The sequence below is a fragment of the Grammomys surdaster genome, unplaced genomic scaffold, assembly GCF_004785775.1.
Source record: "Grammomys surdaster isolate TR1022 unplaced genomic scaffold, NIH_TR_1.0 170, whole genome shotgun sequence".
Lineage (NCBI taxonomy): Eukaryota > Metazoa > Chordata > Mammalia > Rodentia > Muridae > Grammomys > Grammomys surdaster.
Window position 1 is genome coordinate 21,370,896 of NW_021604618.1, and position 16,627 is coordinate 21,387,522.

The following is a 16,627-nucleotide window of genomic DNA, read 5'->3' on the forward strand; positions in this document are numbered from 1 at the left end:
GCTCAGTCATTTCATTGCACAATAGAAAAAAAAAAGGCACGCTGAACGCTGAACGCACCAGGCTCCGCGCGTATGTCCCTCGGAGGCAGGTAAGTCATCAGTGTTCCAGCTTCGAGTGCTTTCGGTTTATTTAATCATTTGTTCATCTCTCTCTGATCACAGTGGAGATTCACCATATGCTGCCCCTGAAATTCTCAGCATGCTTGAGTGAGAGCCCAAGAGGGGGGCCAAGCATCCCCTCCCCTCCCTCCAGCTCCACCCTTCCCCTATCCCGGTCCCCAAGTCATGTAGAACTGAGTCTCTAGATGTGGGGCTAGTGGGGCTCAGGGGCTGGAGGTCCTGGTCTTTGCGAAGCTGGGAGCTTCCTGACTCGGGGCTTCTTTGCCTTCCAGAGGCCTAATGAGTAAGGCTGAGCGGTAATTAAGATTGCGCTCAGTTCCACATCACGCAGCACAGCTGCAGCCAGCGGAGAGGAGAGGAGGGAGGAAGGACAGTAAGGATGCCCTCTGCCTTCTCTCTCTACTCAGAGCCTGCTCTCTAGGGCTTCCTGGTACAGCAAGGGGGATGGTAAAACCATAGGGTGAAAAGACAACTCAGAAGACAGCTGCCTAGGGGTGTGCCAGTCTGATACTTGCTGCCCTTGTCCCAGCAGGGTGTCAACAGTGTTGTCATCGGGGAGGAGTCTCCAGCCCTGCAACCTGCCTGGCACTGGATGGGAATATAGGAAGAAGCTGTGATCTGGGGAGAGCCAGGAGGCACGGTGCAAACATGGGATCCTTACAGCCATGCAAGCATGCCTGGAGTCTCTGAGAAGTTTAGGCCATTCTGGATCACATCTTAGACCCTGGAGTCTCTCTAATGGAGGTCAACATCATTAACATGTCAGTTAGTGACCCTGGAGATCTACAGGTCCACTTGACTCTGTATTTTCAACAGAGTGCTCCCTCCAATAGAGGGGCAGGTGTGAAAGCAGCTATGGCCGCCAAGATGGTCACGGAGGCATAGTTTCACCGCATCACGGAGTTGCTAAGGCAACTCAATGGTGGCATAAAGTTGAGGCTTAAAGAGAGATGTCTGGGGCAAAGGGAAGAGAGTAAGCAGAGGTGTTGAACAAGAAGCAGAAGGTGGCCTGTCTTAGGCCAGTGAGCAGCCAGCATGTGTGACAGACTTGAGCTGAAGCAGGCAATGGGAAAGAGATGGAGAGATCTTCTGATGAAGTCATCAAAGGCCACGGCTGACAGGAACAATGCTAGGGTGACCCACATTCCCTGCTTACTCCTGACAGGTAACCAGCAGATGCCCCTCAGTCTTATTACTGTAACCTCTGAGAAGCCATCCCAACCCAGGGTGCTGAGCTGGAAGGACAGATCAGAAATAAGTCGAGTACTTGTCAGAAAAGCAGGGCTGGAGGAAGGACATTAGGTAGATCTGAACAGGAGAGAATCAATCATGGCTCAGGGTCATGTTCTGTCACCTGTAGGGAAGCAAGCACATCAGGAGATGAGCAAAACTGAGTGTGTGTCCCAAAGCTTAGGCCTTACTGAGGAGCGTTATCTTCTGCAAATAGCTCTGGGGGTGGGCCACAAAGAGAAGAGGAAGGAAGATTTAGGGTCAGTTCTCAAAGGACAAAACTAGGAATTAACTCTCAGAAATCCATGACTCACAACTTCGTGTCAGAGAAAGAAAGTCTGTAGTGTCACTAAGGCTGGGACTTGGGTAATTCCAGGGTCACTCTCAGTTCTGCACAATTTGTCCTTTCAGATTGCTTCCCCACACCATCACTCCTGGACCCTGACATGGTTTCTCTGTGTAGCCCTGGCTGTCCTAGAACTCACTCTATAGCTCTATAGACCAGGCTGGCCTTGAACTCAAAGATCCCCTTGCCTCTGCCTCCTGAGTGCTGGGATTAAAGTCCTACACCACCACCGCGCTGGCTCCTGATGGCTTTTTTGAAGTGTGCTGACTTCAGGCTGTAGATTGTGCTGTCCCCTTCTGTTCCCTCCCAGTGGTTACCTGCCACTGGATGGCAAGAAGGCAGTAAGTACCTCAATGTCCGTTTCTGTTATTCTGCTGTGTAAAATACCCACTGCTGTCTGATGCGAGAGCTGTGCTGTGCTCTTGTGTTCCACAGCAGCGCGTTCCTGAAAGCTTGTGACTTAACAGCCCAGATCTCCAGGGCATCTGTGTTCTCCATGGAGCTTACCGAAAGGTGCCTTGTGTCCCTTATGCCTCCCTCTTCAGGGGCTACGGGCATCTTAGGCACTTCGTTATGAAGTCTAAATGCCCCAATAGGAGAAAGAAAAATTCTTCACTGACAGAGATGGGGGAAAGTCTGGGAGCCCAAGTCTCCTTCACACTCACCATGCAACCAGTTAGACTTCCTGTCTCTTGTCTGCGAACTTGGCTTTTGTCCCTCTCTTTTAACTTAGTAGACATGAGAAACAACCTTGAGAGATGGAGGCAGCCGGGAAAGGAACGGTATGTGTTGCAGGGTATTTGATTATTGCACATAGAAAACCTAATTGTTAGCAAAATACAAAAGCTCACATAGATCCTGCATTTGTCAGATGCAGTTAGGTGTGTCCTGTAGAGACATAGTTTAGGTGTGCCTCTAAATGCCTCCACAGGTAAGAATGTTAAAGAACGGAAAGCTCCTGCCTATTTTAAGACAAATTGCTTGGGAGAGGTCTTGTGGTCTTTGCTTTAGGACCAGAGGCAAAGTCAGCTGGGTGGCCTGGAGCTACTCCACCACAAAGGTAGTTTTGCCCCTACCAACTTGGCTTGGAGCCCCCTGCCGGTGTGAGGAGAAAGTAGAGACTTTTTTTTTAAAAAAAAAGATTTCTTCATATTTTTTTATATATGTGAGTACACTGTCGCTGTCTTCAGACACCAGAAGAAGGCATTGGATCTCATTACAGATGGTTGTGAGCCACCATGTGGTTGCTGGAAATTGAACTCAACACCCCTGGTGGAGCAGGCAGTACTCTTAACCACTGAGCCATCTCTCCAGCCTGAAACTTCTTTTATTTGATTAACAATTGGACCTTTGAGAGAGGACACTCTCCTCTCCTTTTCTTTTTCTCTTCTGGCTTAGAAGAACCTTTGTGGAAGAGATTGTCTCTTTGGGCATGCAGAAACCACAGAGAAGCAGCTGGCAGGACACAGGTAAAAGAGTCTTCTTGGAAAGAGAGCTAAGGAGCCCTCTTGGGTTTGGAGGATCTTAAGAGAAATGTAGAATAGCTCACTAGAATGACACAGACTGAAAGAGACTTCTAAAGAGCTGGCAGTTTAGTTGTAAAACCAGGCCTGTACATAGGTATTTTGTATATAATTAAATAAAGTTACCTTGCTAAGCTAGCAGGGTTTTGTTTTGTTTTTGTTGTTGTTTTTACCTCAGTTTACACCTCCTGTGTCTTTATTGGTATAAATATTAGATGATTTAAATGGTTATAGCCATGCCCGTCACTTTGAAAGTCTTTGGACTTTTGCATTTATATATCTATTTTTTAAAAAATCATTTGGGTCTTTTAATTTTAGCATATTTTCCTCAGAGCCGTAAAAGGTTTTTACAGTATGGAAAAAGTGACAGTTGATCTGAAAAAGTCTAGGAGTCTCTGTGTGTGGAGCACTGACCTTAAATATCCACCCACAGAGCCACTCTGTGTGGTAGTGTGAGAGCTGAGCCTCCAGGAATGCTTGCCCTCCAAGGGTCAATTCTCAACAGGAGTTGTTGATGACCTGGGGACTGTGAACATTCCAGCATGTGTACATGCCACTCCTCCTATGTTTCCCTAGGCAGCAGCTAGGGTAATACCTCTGTGACTCTTCACTCTCTTGCCAACTGTCCTAGGCATCGCTTGCTCCCTTCACCCTCCTCCAGAGAAGCCCCAAGGGCTGGGCTACAGGGAACCCTTGTTAGGATTTTTGCTTCAGTTAGCTCCCACTCAAACCTGACACTCACAGAAAGGTCAAGCCCATGTGGTTGCACATCCTCTGCCTGGCCTGCCCTAGCTGTTACCATGACGACTGCTGGATTAGAAATGTCTGTAGCCATCTCTACCAGCACACTGGGTGGCTACCCCAAGGACTATTCTCAGAAAAGCCCTCTCACCAGAAACTCTAGTTTCAGGACCATTAGGAAGACTGATAGACAGAAAGGCAGAGAGAAAAAATACAGATCTAGTCAGAGACCTACTCACCAGCAAAACCAGAGATGAGTTAAAGGCACAAAGAATACAAAGAAGCAAGGGAGCAAGAGCCCAGCCACTGGGTTGAATCAAACCAAATGATCTGAGGTTGCGCAAGAAAAAGATATGGAGGCTGGAGAGATGGCTCAGTGGATGAGAACACTGTCTGTTCTTCCAGAGGACCCAGGTTCAATTCCAAGCACCCAGTCAGCAGCTCACACCTTGTCGGTAACTACAGTTTCAGGGGATCCAACATCCTCACACAGACATGAATGTAGACAATCACCAATGCAAATTTAATAAATTAAATACATTTCTAAAAAGAAAAGACAACGAAACAAAGGAAGGCACAGAGAACACAGTTGACTGGGGGAGATAATCACAGACCGAAAGAATAATTAATAGGGCTGTGAGGGAGGATGTGAGAAGAGGCAGAGACCAGAGAGGTGGCAGGGAACAGACGTGCATGCGCGTGCGCGCGCGCGCACACACACACACACACACACACACACACACACACACACATACACACACCCTAGGGAAGTCCCTTCGTTCCATTTCTCCTGAAGTTCATCCAAATGCAAACTACTCTCAGCCTCTCCTTTCCCAGAAGGTAAAATAGACAGGGGAGCAGTGAGCAAGAATGGTTAAATATAAATAAATAAGGTCTTCATTCCCAACCCAGTAGTTTATCTTGTCTGCCATGTGTCTCTTTGTCTCATCCTCTCTGGTGTCTCATGTGGACCTGTGATGGCTGGCTAGTGTCTGGTGTGGACCTGTGATGGCTGGCTGGTGTCTCATGTGGACCTGTGATGACTGGCTGGTATCTCATGTGGACCTGTGATGGCTGGCTGGTGTCCCATGTGGACCTGTGATGGCTGGCTGGTGTCCCATGTGGACCTGTGATGGCTGGCTGGCCCAGCTCTGCCTCCCGTTGGACAGTTACCACCTTAAGAGGGAACTTCTCCTAAGGCATCAATGGTAAAGTTGGAGCTCATTCCAATACACACATCTCCTGGAGTCTCTTTCACTCCCAACTCACCATAAGCACCTACTCTTGGCCTCTCCTCCCAGGAGATGAGGTTTCAGAATATTGGACAGGAATGGGAAGAATAAGAAGAAAAGTGGCCAGCATGATAGTTCAGTGGGTAAGAGCATTTAACACCAAGGCATGGTCACATACACACACAAACACACATACACAAACACACGCACACACACACAAATTTTTTAAAACATATTTTCATGTGTATTATGTATGTATGTATGTATGCATTTCTCAAGTGCATGTCTGCACTTAGAGGTCAGAAGGTGTCTGATACCCTGGTTGTGAGACACCACGTATGTGCTGGGAACTGATCTTTGGTTAATTGGAAGAGCAGCAAGTGCTCTTAAATGCTGAACTATCTCTCTGGTCCCATAATCTTTTTTCTCTTCTTTCTTTCTTTTCTTCTTTCTTTCTTTCTCCCTTTCTTTCTTTCTTTATCTTTTTTTTCTTTTTTTTCTTTTTTTAAGAAATGGTCTCACAGGGCTGGAGAGATGGCACAGTGGTCAAGAGTACTTCCTCATAATCGTCTATAATTCCAGCTCAGGAAAACCAACTCCCTTTTCTTGTCGCCATGGGCACCTGAACACACACAGTATATACACAGGCACACACACATATACATAAATAAAAATCTAACAAAGGAAGAAAAGGGTTTCTTTCACATATCCTAGGCTATTTTGAACTTGCTATATAGCCTACAATGGCCTTGAACTTCCTACTCTTCCTGTCTCTACTGCTCCCCACCCCGTGGTAGAACCAGGCGTTTACCACCATGCCGTTCACCATGCAGTTCATATGGTGCTGTGGCTTGAAGCCAAGGCCATAAGCATCCTAGGCAAGCACTCTATCAACTGAACTACATCCCCCACCTTAGATAAAATATTCTTTACTGTTTTGTCCTTTCTTTGAATGATCTGATCATCTGAACCTCTCCTCAACAAGACACTTCACTTATTAATGATCCTTTTAGAGTGTGGGTCCCACATGATGTGATTTCAATGGGGTCCCACAGAATGATACAACCAGTGTTGTCAGTTAGTTAGTGCATCACTGTGATTCAAGTACTGTTGGTTGTGATTAAATTACCTGACCTAGTCTAGTAGCAAGGCTTATGGTTTTATTCCCAGAACTCAAGGAACAAAGGTAGCTGGCAGCAGTGACACTCGCTTTTAATCCCAGCACTTGGGAGGCGGAGGCAGGTGAAGTTCAAGGACAGCCTTATTTACAGAGTGAGTTCCAGGTCAACCAGGGTCATATAGAGAAATCCTGTCTGGAAAAACAAACAAACAACTCAAAAAAACAAAAAGAAGCGAGAGTAGGGAAATCTCTGTGAGTTGAAGGCAGCCCAGTCTACATAGTTTCAGGTCATCCAAGACTACATAGAAAGACCTTGACTCAAAACAACACCCCCCACTTGCCCCTTTCCACACCAGTGGTGGGCAGGAGAGCTGGCCCCATGGTCGTGAGAGCTGGCCCTGTCCCTTGCCAGCTGCAGGGGCTAAGAAAGCCCTGGGAGAGGGAGGGATTTACCTCCTTGGGCAGCACAATAGCACTGGCCCTGGTGGAGGAGGCACAGGTGAGTTAGAGACCTGGCCCAGCCCCTTGCCAGCTTTGGCACTGAGTGAGCTAGCCAGGCAGTGTAGGAGACTAGTCCCAGTGATAGAGGTGCAAGACAGCTAGCAGGCTGACCAGCTCAGCTACCATACAAGCTCAGATCCAAGCCTTTGAGTCGGCCTACCCCAACATCTACCCCATCTATGAACTGTTCATGAAGGGACTGATCTTGTAGATCCAAAGTTGCAGGATCTCCATGACACAGGGTAACAACAGACTAGCTGGGAGGAGTCTCACTGAGAATCTAGTATTGATACTATAGCAGAAACCAGAGGCCTTGAACCAGACCAATGACTCATTGCAATGAACATTTGCAAGTAACGATGTGTGGACAAAAGGATACACTGTGGGACACACTGTGACACACTGCAGCTTCCATGACCAGATGTTTTTGTTTTGTTTTGGTTCTCTCCACTGTGGTCAAACTCAGGCCATCAGGTGTGATACCAGGAACCTTTAAATACATTTAGAGTGTGTGTGTGTGCGAACCTTTAAATACATTTAGTGTGTGTGTGTGCGCGCACACGTGGGTGCGTGTGTGTGTGTGTTTATGTGTGTGTGTAACAGATCATGTGGAGAAGTCAGAGGACAACATTCAGAAGTTAATTCTCTCCTTCTACCATTTAGGTCCCAGGACTCAAGCTCAGGTCGTCATCAGGCTTGCCAGCAAACACCTTTATACACCTTTATACACTGAACCATCTTGACAGCCCCAATCTCTTTTAGTAGGACGACTTAGGCATTGTTTCTTGAATACAGCTTAGGATTGTAATTATTTTTTTTCTTTTAGAATTATTTTGTTTTATGTGTATGCGTGTTTTGCCTGTGTGTATATATGGGTACTGTGTGCAAGACTGGTGACCTCAGAAGCCAGAAGAGCATATTGGATTTTCTGGAACTAGAGTTTGGGATGGTTCTAAAACAACCGTGTGAGTGCTGGGAGCCAAACCCAGGTCCTCTGCAAGGGCAATGAATGCTCTTTACTGATTCACTGGCTCTCAAGCCCCAGAACTGTAATTTTTTTTAACCTAACACCACTGACTGGGTTGGACTGTTAAGACAGGGTTCTGTTGTTTTGGCTTCTGAGCCTCCCTTCTGATAACAACAGTTCTCTACCTCTCACTCATGTGTGCTTCTGGTGGTATGGTGACTACACAACCCTCTACCCTAGCCATACGTCTTCCCTGGGCTGTAATCATTATTCAGCTAATGGTCATGTGATCCAGACTCGTCAAAGTCCTTCCCCAAGAGAACAATTGGAGAGCAAGATCTTTCCTCCAGAGTTTCTGTTCTTTCATCTGTTTTTTGCAATTGGTTGGTGAGGGGGGATGGGGCTTGCTACACAGCCCAACAACTCTCATGTAGCTAAGGCTAGCCCTGAAACCAAAATCTTCTTGTCTCATCCTCCTGAGTGCTCTTCCAGGATGATGATGATGATGATGATTATGATGATAACTACAAGCCCATAGCTGCCTGTGCTACACTGAGCAGAGGGGAAAAAAAATCAAGAATGAAAAGGAGACAAGAACGGAGGTACAGTTAGGATCCTCAGCTTCTGATGGTTCTAAGGCTCCTTCCATGTTCGAGACAGGGTTTCTCTGTGTAGCCCTGGCTGTCCTGGAACTCACTCTGTAGACCAGGCTAGCCTCGAACTCTCGAACTTAGAAATCCGCCTGCCTCTGCCTCCCAAGTGCTGGGATTAAAGGCGTGCGCCACCACCCGGCTTGTCTTTTATATTCAATATCCATTTGTGATTTGGCCAGGTTGAGCCTGGCTTTTGTGACATAAAAAACTGATCAACACATAGTTTTGACTGGATATGGTGGCTTGCACTTATAATCCTAGCATCCAGGCAGCCGAAGAAGGATAACTGTATCAAACTAACACAAAGTACACAGCTCTTCTTGGCCATCTGCACAGAGTTTTGATCCTAAATGAAAGTCTTCATATTCATCTCTATTAGGTTTCACCTTACCCTATCACCCTGACTTCAGGAAAAAAAATGGTAGAATTCTGATCTTAATTTATTATCTAATCCTATGACTTTTGATAGAGTGCTTACAATTTATTTATCCAAACATCTCAGTGTTGAACTGCACAGAGTAAAGACAGACAGACAGACAGACAGACAGACAGACACTCTCACTTGTAATCCCAGCATTTGAGAGGCTGAGATAGGAGGACTGGCAAGGGTTTTTAAGACCAGTCTGGTTTATTTACACAGTGGGTCTCAGGTAAGGCTGAACTAGAGGGAGATCTGTAAAGAAAAGAAAATGGCTGGATAGTTGGCTCAGAGGATCTGGGTTTGTTTCCCAGAGCCACAGGGCAGTTTACAACCATCTGTAGCTCCAGTCCAAGCTGATCTGATGCCATCTTCTGACCTGTGTGGGTACTAGCACATATGGGGTACACAGATTTACATGCAAGCAACACACACACATACAATAATAAAATAAACAAATCTAAAAAGAAAAGAAGGGGCTGGAGAGTTGGCTTAGGTATTAAAAGTACTTGTCGGTCTTGTGTTAGACTGGGGATTAATTCCAACACCCATGTCAGATGGCTTACAGCCACTGGTAACTAAAACTCCGGGGGATCTGACATCATCTTTTGGCCTCTGAGGACACTTGTAGACACATGCACACACATACACACAAATAAATCTCTCTTTTTAATTTTTAAAACCTTTTTTTTGCCACCACCACCACCACAAACCCCAAAGCACAGAAAAACATCTCGCCGGGCGGTGGTGGCACACTCGTTTAATCCCAGCACTTGGGAGGCAGAGGCAGGCAGATTTCTGAGTTCGAGGCTAGCCTGGTCTACAGAGTGAGTTCCAGGACAGCCAGAACTACACAGAGAAACCCTGTCTTGAAAAAAACAAAAACAAAAAAACAAAAAAAAAGGGAAGGAAGAAGAAAGGAAGAAAAAAAAGAAAGGAAGGAAGGAAGGAAGGAAGGAAGAAAGAAAGAAAGAAAGAAAGAAAGAAAGAAAGAAAGAAAGAAAGAAAGAAAGACATCTCATCATGGAAGCTGTAGTGTATCAGTGTGTCCCAAAGTATATCCCTCTGTCCACACATCTTTTCTTGAAGATGGACATTTCAGTTGGTCTGGTTTGAGGTCTCTGCCTTCTGTGATACCATCAATATTGGATCCTCACCAGGACTCCTCCTGGTTATCCCATTGCTGCTCTGTGTCATGGAGATCCTGCAACTTTGGATCAGCAGGACTGGCCTGTTCACACATCTCAATTGTTTGCAGGTAATATAGATTTGGGGATGGGCCCACTCAGAGCTCTCGATCTGGGTCTGAGCAGTAGCTGAGCTCTAGTTGGCCAGCCAGCTGTCCCTTATCAGCTCCAAGGTGAGCACTGCTCCAGCTAGGCCACCCACTGCCACCATTGGCAGGAGGCATGTGTGCTCTCTTGCCCTCAGGATAACTCACTCACATGCACAACTCCAGAGTCAGCTCCACTCTGTTACCCAGTCAAAGCACAGGGTCTCCTTTCCCAAGTGCTACAGCCTGCAAGGGGCTGGGCCAACTCTCCTGCTCTTACACCCTTGAGGCTGGTTCACTCATGTCTTCTCCACCAGAGCCAGTCCTACTGTGCTGCCCAGACAAGGTGCAGGACCCCCCTCTCCCAAGTGCAGCAAGCTGGTAAGAGGCAGGGCTAACTCATCCACTCTCATGACCTGGGAATCAGCAATCCTAGACTGCCTTCAGTGGTGAGGGGGCAAATGAAGGGCACCTCCCAACTCCCATCCCACCCAAGCCACCTCAAGGCAGAGGAGTGGCAGGGCCAGCTCTCTCTCACCTCTGGTTGGCTTGTCCACACCCCTGCCACCAGGGCCAGCAGCTCCACTATGCTGCCTGGTGAGCTGCAGAGCCTGCTCTCCTGACTGCTGCTGCTGGTGAGAGGTGGGGTCAGCTCTCCTGAGCACAGTAGCCAGTGAGGGACAACCAGTTCAGCACAGCCCCTGGACATGTACATGGTCCCTGGTGGCTTCCCAGACCAGGGATGTCCCCATGTTCTCTAATGATAATATCAGCCACAAACATTGCCACTGACCCCTGACACTGAATAGCCACAGACCTAGACATGGCCCTCAGTGGTAGCTTAGGCTGGGACCTCACCATGGCCCCAAGTGGAGGGCTGGCCATTCACAACAGGCTACTCCCCTCCACCCTCGAGTCTCCAGTTCCATCTCTCTTCCTAATGTTTAAGTGGGTCCACTTCTTTTTCTGTCCACCACATTCTTGCACATGTGGTTGCTCCCACTGCAGGATAGCCACATGGCCGGAAGGCCCTGAGTGACATCATCTGTCTGCACCATATGTTGTGGAGACAAGCAGGTGTCTACCACCCACCTGTAAGGTACACAGGAGAGCAGATCTGTGGGTGACATGTGGTCTAGAGGTCCCTGTCTGTTTTCCTCCTCCCTTGCTGCAGGGCTCTGTTTATCTGTGGCCGCCTGTGCCATGAGGTAGAGGGCAGGTCTGGGGCATCGTTCCCTGTCAGCAGCACCTGACATAGCAGACACAGGTCTCTGTCTGTCTCCCTCCTTCCTCAGTGTGCTGCCTGGATTTAATTGACTTGATTTGTATGTGTCCTAGGCATAAAACAGCTTTGGCCACCAAGCCAGGCATCAAGCTAGGATGAACAAAGGACTGCCATCTGCTCTGTCCCTGACTGACATAAGAACAGTACCACCAACGTGTATCTTTGCCCATTGTGGTGGCGGTGGGAGGCGTGACACGGATGTCGAATAATCTTGTAAAAGAAGAACGATTATGTTTGGGATGCTTTTTAAAAGTCTTGCCAGTCAACTCTAGCACGCTGCTTTCCAGCCTTTATCTTCCGTCTTCCTCCATCTTGTGACTCCATCAGGCAGCAGGAAAAAGACCGTGCCATTCTGCTGAGTCACAGGTGATCCCAAGACAGAGGCTGCCATGCTTCCCTCCTGCCCCTTCTGCCCTTCCGCTCAGTTGCCAAGTCTGTGGAAGAAATGCTTTCCATTGCTACTTGTCAGCCTTACTGCCGAATCCTCATTCACTATCTCTTCAAATATCTCTTCTGTCTCACTCTTCATCTTCTGGGGCTCGTGCTAAACATAGCTTGGGAGTTGCTGTCCCTCAGAGCAGCTCTTGGTACCTTGGTTGTTTGCTTTCCCCCAGTCTTCCCATTTTCTCTTTGTGTTTCAGTTCAGATGGCTTTAATTCACCTGTGTTCAAGCTCAGTGGCCCTTTCCTCAGTCCTGCCTTGCTGCCGAGAACTGGCTGGAGCATTTTTACCACAGACAACATGGTTTTATTTGTAGCATTTCCATTTGACTTATACTTTGTATGTCTCCGCAGGATTCCCCATCTGTTCTTGCAAGTTGCTCACTTCTTTCCACAAGACCTTTTAACGAATTAATTATAATTATTTTAAAGCCCTCGTCTGATAATTCAACATCTGTGTCATATGTGATTCTGGGTCTACTGACTTCTTTTTAAACAACAGATCTGAGTCGAGATTTTTTTTTCTTTTCTGCCTTTTTGTGTGTTGTGGGTGGATTTTTTGGGGAGCAGGGGGAGAGTGTTTGTTTCCTCTGCTTTTTTTTTTTTAACTGAATGCCCATGGTATATAAAACAGCAGAGATTGGAGTCAATAGTAAACAGCATTTAAGCCTGAAAGTGAACATGCCCCTGCCTGCAGCCTGATGGTATAAGAGGGTAAAGTCAATCTGGTTGGGAGTCAGGCAGTTTGGATCTCACGACTCTCATTATCTCCCCATGCAGCCCAGGCGTCAAACTCCCCTGTGCTGCTTAGAGTGGGCACATGTCAGGAAACCTGTGCTCCTCAGCAAGCCTCCAAGGCTTTTCATATGTCCCCACTTGCTGCCCCTCTAGCAGCCCGGGCCACTTGTTGCTTATTTGACATTTAGCCTCATGCAGGATGGAGTTTGCTTTCCTACTATCCTAGCTTGGCTTCTGCTTTAACAATTAAAAACAAGCCGGGCAGTGGTGGCACATGCCTTTATTCCCAGCACTTGGGAGGCAGAGGCAGGCGGATTTCTGAGTTCGAGGCTAGCCTGGTCTACAGAGTGAGTTCCAGGATAGCCAAGGCTACACAGAGAAACCCTGTCTCGAAAAACAAACATACAAACAAACAAAAAATTAAAAACAAATTTAGGTGTGTGTGTGTATGTGTGTGTGTGTGTGTGTATGTGTGTATGTGTGTATGTGTGTGTGTGTGTGTATGTGTGTATGTGTGTATGTGTGTATGTGTGTGTGTGTATGGGGTGTGTGTGTGTATGTGTGTATGTGTGTGCCTCTCTGTGTGTGCTGTGTGTGTGTATGTGTGTGTGCCTCTCTTGTGTGCTGTGTGTGTGTGTGTGTGTGTAAGTGCACATGTCTGTGCAGGAGCTTGTGGAGGTCAGACATGGACACTGGATCAGACATGGACACTGGATCCCCTGGAACTGGAGTTACTAGTTGTCAGCCACCATGTGGGTACTGGGAGCTGAACTTGGGTTTTCTGCAAGAGCAGTGAGTTATTTTTAGTTACTGAGCTAACTCTCCAGACCCAGCCTTAACAATGTTTAAAATTATGTTTATTTGTGTGTGATCTCACACATATGTGCACCACAGAATACATGTAGAGGTCTTGCACAACACACAAAATAATTCTCTCCTACCATGTGGATCCTGGGGATTGAACTCAAGCTCTCCGGTGTGATGGGCTAGTCTTGGTTGGTAACTTGACTCCACCTTGAATTAACTAAGACTCAAGAGGCTGGATACACCTGTGAGAAATGTTTTTCTTAATTAAATCACATGAAGTGGGAAGATCCACTTTTAATCCAGACCTTCTGAGGTGGGAAGATCTATCTTTAACCTGGGTCACACTCTCTGGTTGCGACCTATATAAAGGACTTGCGAGAAGGAAGCACTCTCTTTCTCTGTGTGCCCTCCCTCTTGATGGCAAGCCCATTATTTGGCTGCATTAGAGCCTCCTTTTTTGAGATTCTGGTATATACTGAAGACCAGCTAAGACATTTAGCCTCGTAGATCAAGCAACTATTAGATTCTTGGATTTACCATCAGGAAACAGCCATTGTTGGACTGGCTGGACTACAACCTGTAAACCACACTAAGAAATCACCTTTGTGGGTGATTTAGATTAATTCCATCAGTTCTGTTACTCCAGAGAGCCCTGACTAATACCCAGCGAGCTATCTCACTTGCTCTCAGCTTCAGACTTGAGCAGGTCCTATAAAGCTGAGCTTCATAGTTGGAGCTTAGGGCTGGAGAAACGGCTCAGCAGTGCAGACCACGTACGATCCTTACAGAGGACCCGGCTTCGGTTTCTAACACCCACATTTGGCAGCTTAGAACTGCCTGTATCTGAGTACCAGGGGACACACTGCCAACTTCTTGGCATCACTAGGAACCTGCATGCATTGACATACTTTTTGGCTTGGCTTTTTGAGACAGGGTTTCCTCTATGTAACCTTGACTCTCCTGGTAGAAAGTCTCTAGACCAGTCTGTCCTGGAACTCAGAGACCTGTCTGCCTTTGCCTCCTGAGTACTGGGACTAAATGCTGACTGATGAATCCAGGCTGACTAATTCAATTTGACTTCTTTCTCTCCTTCTCTCTTAACCTTAAACTAACTCTAGCAATCTGTTCTATTCTTCTGGCTCCTTCTCATTCTCTGACTCATTCTGTCTTCACTTGTATTCTAGCTTTTGCTCTCTGTGACCTGTCTCTGTACAACCGTCCTGGTAAAACTGCCTCCTACCTCTCTGTCACTGTCTTTTCTGCTGTCTCTTTCTCTGTGTCTCTCTCTCTTTCTTCACTACTCTCTTCTCATGGGGATATCCTATCAAATCTTACTCTGATTCATCACTTTACCACTCAATTAGACATCACTTTCAAACATGGGTGCTTCCTTCTTCAAACTAACTTTACTTTCATTGCTTGGGATTAAAAGTGTGTCCTAAAGGCTGAACCACACCACAACTAGAAACAGGTTTGTTTGTTTGTTTGCTTGCTTGCTTGTTTTCAGTAAATAAAACAATCTCAGGGTTCAAAATGGGATCAAATATCCTGCAACAGAGCTAGGGCTTTCTCAGTTCCTGCTTCTCCTCCCCATGGCAGCCAAACTCGACCTGTAGCTGACTTTAGACAGCTACAAATGATGTCATCCTCCCTGCAGCACAGCAAGTGTTTGCTGATTCTTCAACCTACAATTTCTTGCTCCTGGCCCTGGGACACACAGAGCTTCTCTTGCCACTGTTTTTCGTCCTCACTGTCCTCTTAGAGTCTAAGAACTCACTCTGTAGTTCCCACTCTCCACCCCAGCCTCCCCAATGCTGAGGTTATAGGCATAAGCACCGACCATGCTCATCCTATACAAACAAACCAGCTCATTGGGCTTTCTTTGCATTTCATGTCTATCTTTTCCCAAAAGCAATGATCTTTGGCTATGTGTAGTGAGTTTCTACTTGCTAAAAACAGATGAGTCTTGTTTTCATCCTCTTCCTGAAGCTAGAGGCTATTGCCTCTTTCCCCAGTGACTTAAGGCTTTTACTTAACAGAAGATGACTGTGGAAATGATTGAGGAATTTTTATTTCCCCTGCAGCTACCACCTGGACAATTTCTGTGGGCTGTGTCTCCAAGGAGGAAGTGTCTCCTGCTCTGTTCCCACTTTGAGGTCCTCAGGAGACAGGTCTCTTGAAACAAGGCTGCTTGTGTAAATTTCTTGTCTCTGAAATGGTATCTCACATTTTTTCTTCTTTCCAGTGCTGAGTATCCAACCCAGTGTCTTATGTATGCTACCCAAGTGCTTCACCACTGAGGTACATCCCAAGCCAGTCTAAAGGGATGTGATCATCCACAGACAGATAGCCTTCACACAGCTGTTAACATTTTTGCATACTTCTTTTTACCTACTGTATGGCAGTCACATCTTTGCCAGAGTTGTAGTAGTTTCTGTATGTGTACCTAGGGCTCTAGGAAGGGGCTTTACTTGATTGCCTTGCGACCTCTGATTTCTTATCAGTTTAAGAAAACTTATGGGGCTGGAGAGATGGCTCAGTGGTTAAAAGCACCAACTGGTCTTCCAGAGGTCCTGAGTTCAATTTCCAGCAACCATATGGTGGCTCACAACCATCCATAATGGGGTCTGATGCCCTCTTCTGGTGTGTCTGAAGAGAACAATGGTGGTGGACTCATATGCATAAAATAAATAAATAAATCTTTAAAAAAATAAAAGAAAACTTATGATTAAAACTGGGCATAGAGTTGCTTGGTAGAGCACTTGCTTAACAGTAGGAAGGCTCTGGCCAGGCAGTGGTGGCGCACGCCTTTAATCCCAGCACTTGGGAGGCAGAGGCAGGTGGATTTCTGAGTTCGAGGCCAGCCTGGTCTACAGAGTGAGTTCCAGGACAGCCAGGGCTACACAGAGAAACCCTGTCTTGAAAAACAAAACAAAACAAAAAAAACAAAAACAAAAAAACCCAAACCAAACCAAACAAAACAAAAAACCCAGTAGGAAGGCTCTGGATTCAATCTTCAGCATCATACATAAAGAAACCAAAACATCTTTGCCACTAGAGAAGTGGTGGCACATACCTTTAATCCTAGCACTCAGGAGGCAGAAGCAAGTGGATCTCTGAGTTTGAGGCCAGCCTAGTCTACAGAAGGAGTTCCTGGGTAGCCGAGCTACACAGAGAAACCCTGTCTCAGAAAAGAGAGAGAGAGAGAGAGAGAGAGAGAGAGAGAGAGAGAG

General features: G+C 46.6%; 1 non-coding gene across 1 annotated transcript; it reads right to left on the reverse strand.

The window, feature by feature from the left end:
* Positions 1–11,449: 11,449 nt before the first annotated feature.
* On the reverse strand, positions 11,450–11,589 carry LOC114621014. The gene has a single exon (XR_003711371.1). It is a non-coding gene; the product is annotated as a small nucleolar RNA SNORA48 (small nucleolar RNA).
* Between the last annotated feature and the right edge of the window lie 5,038 nt (positions 11,590–16,627).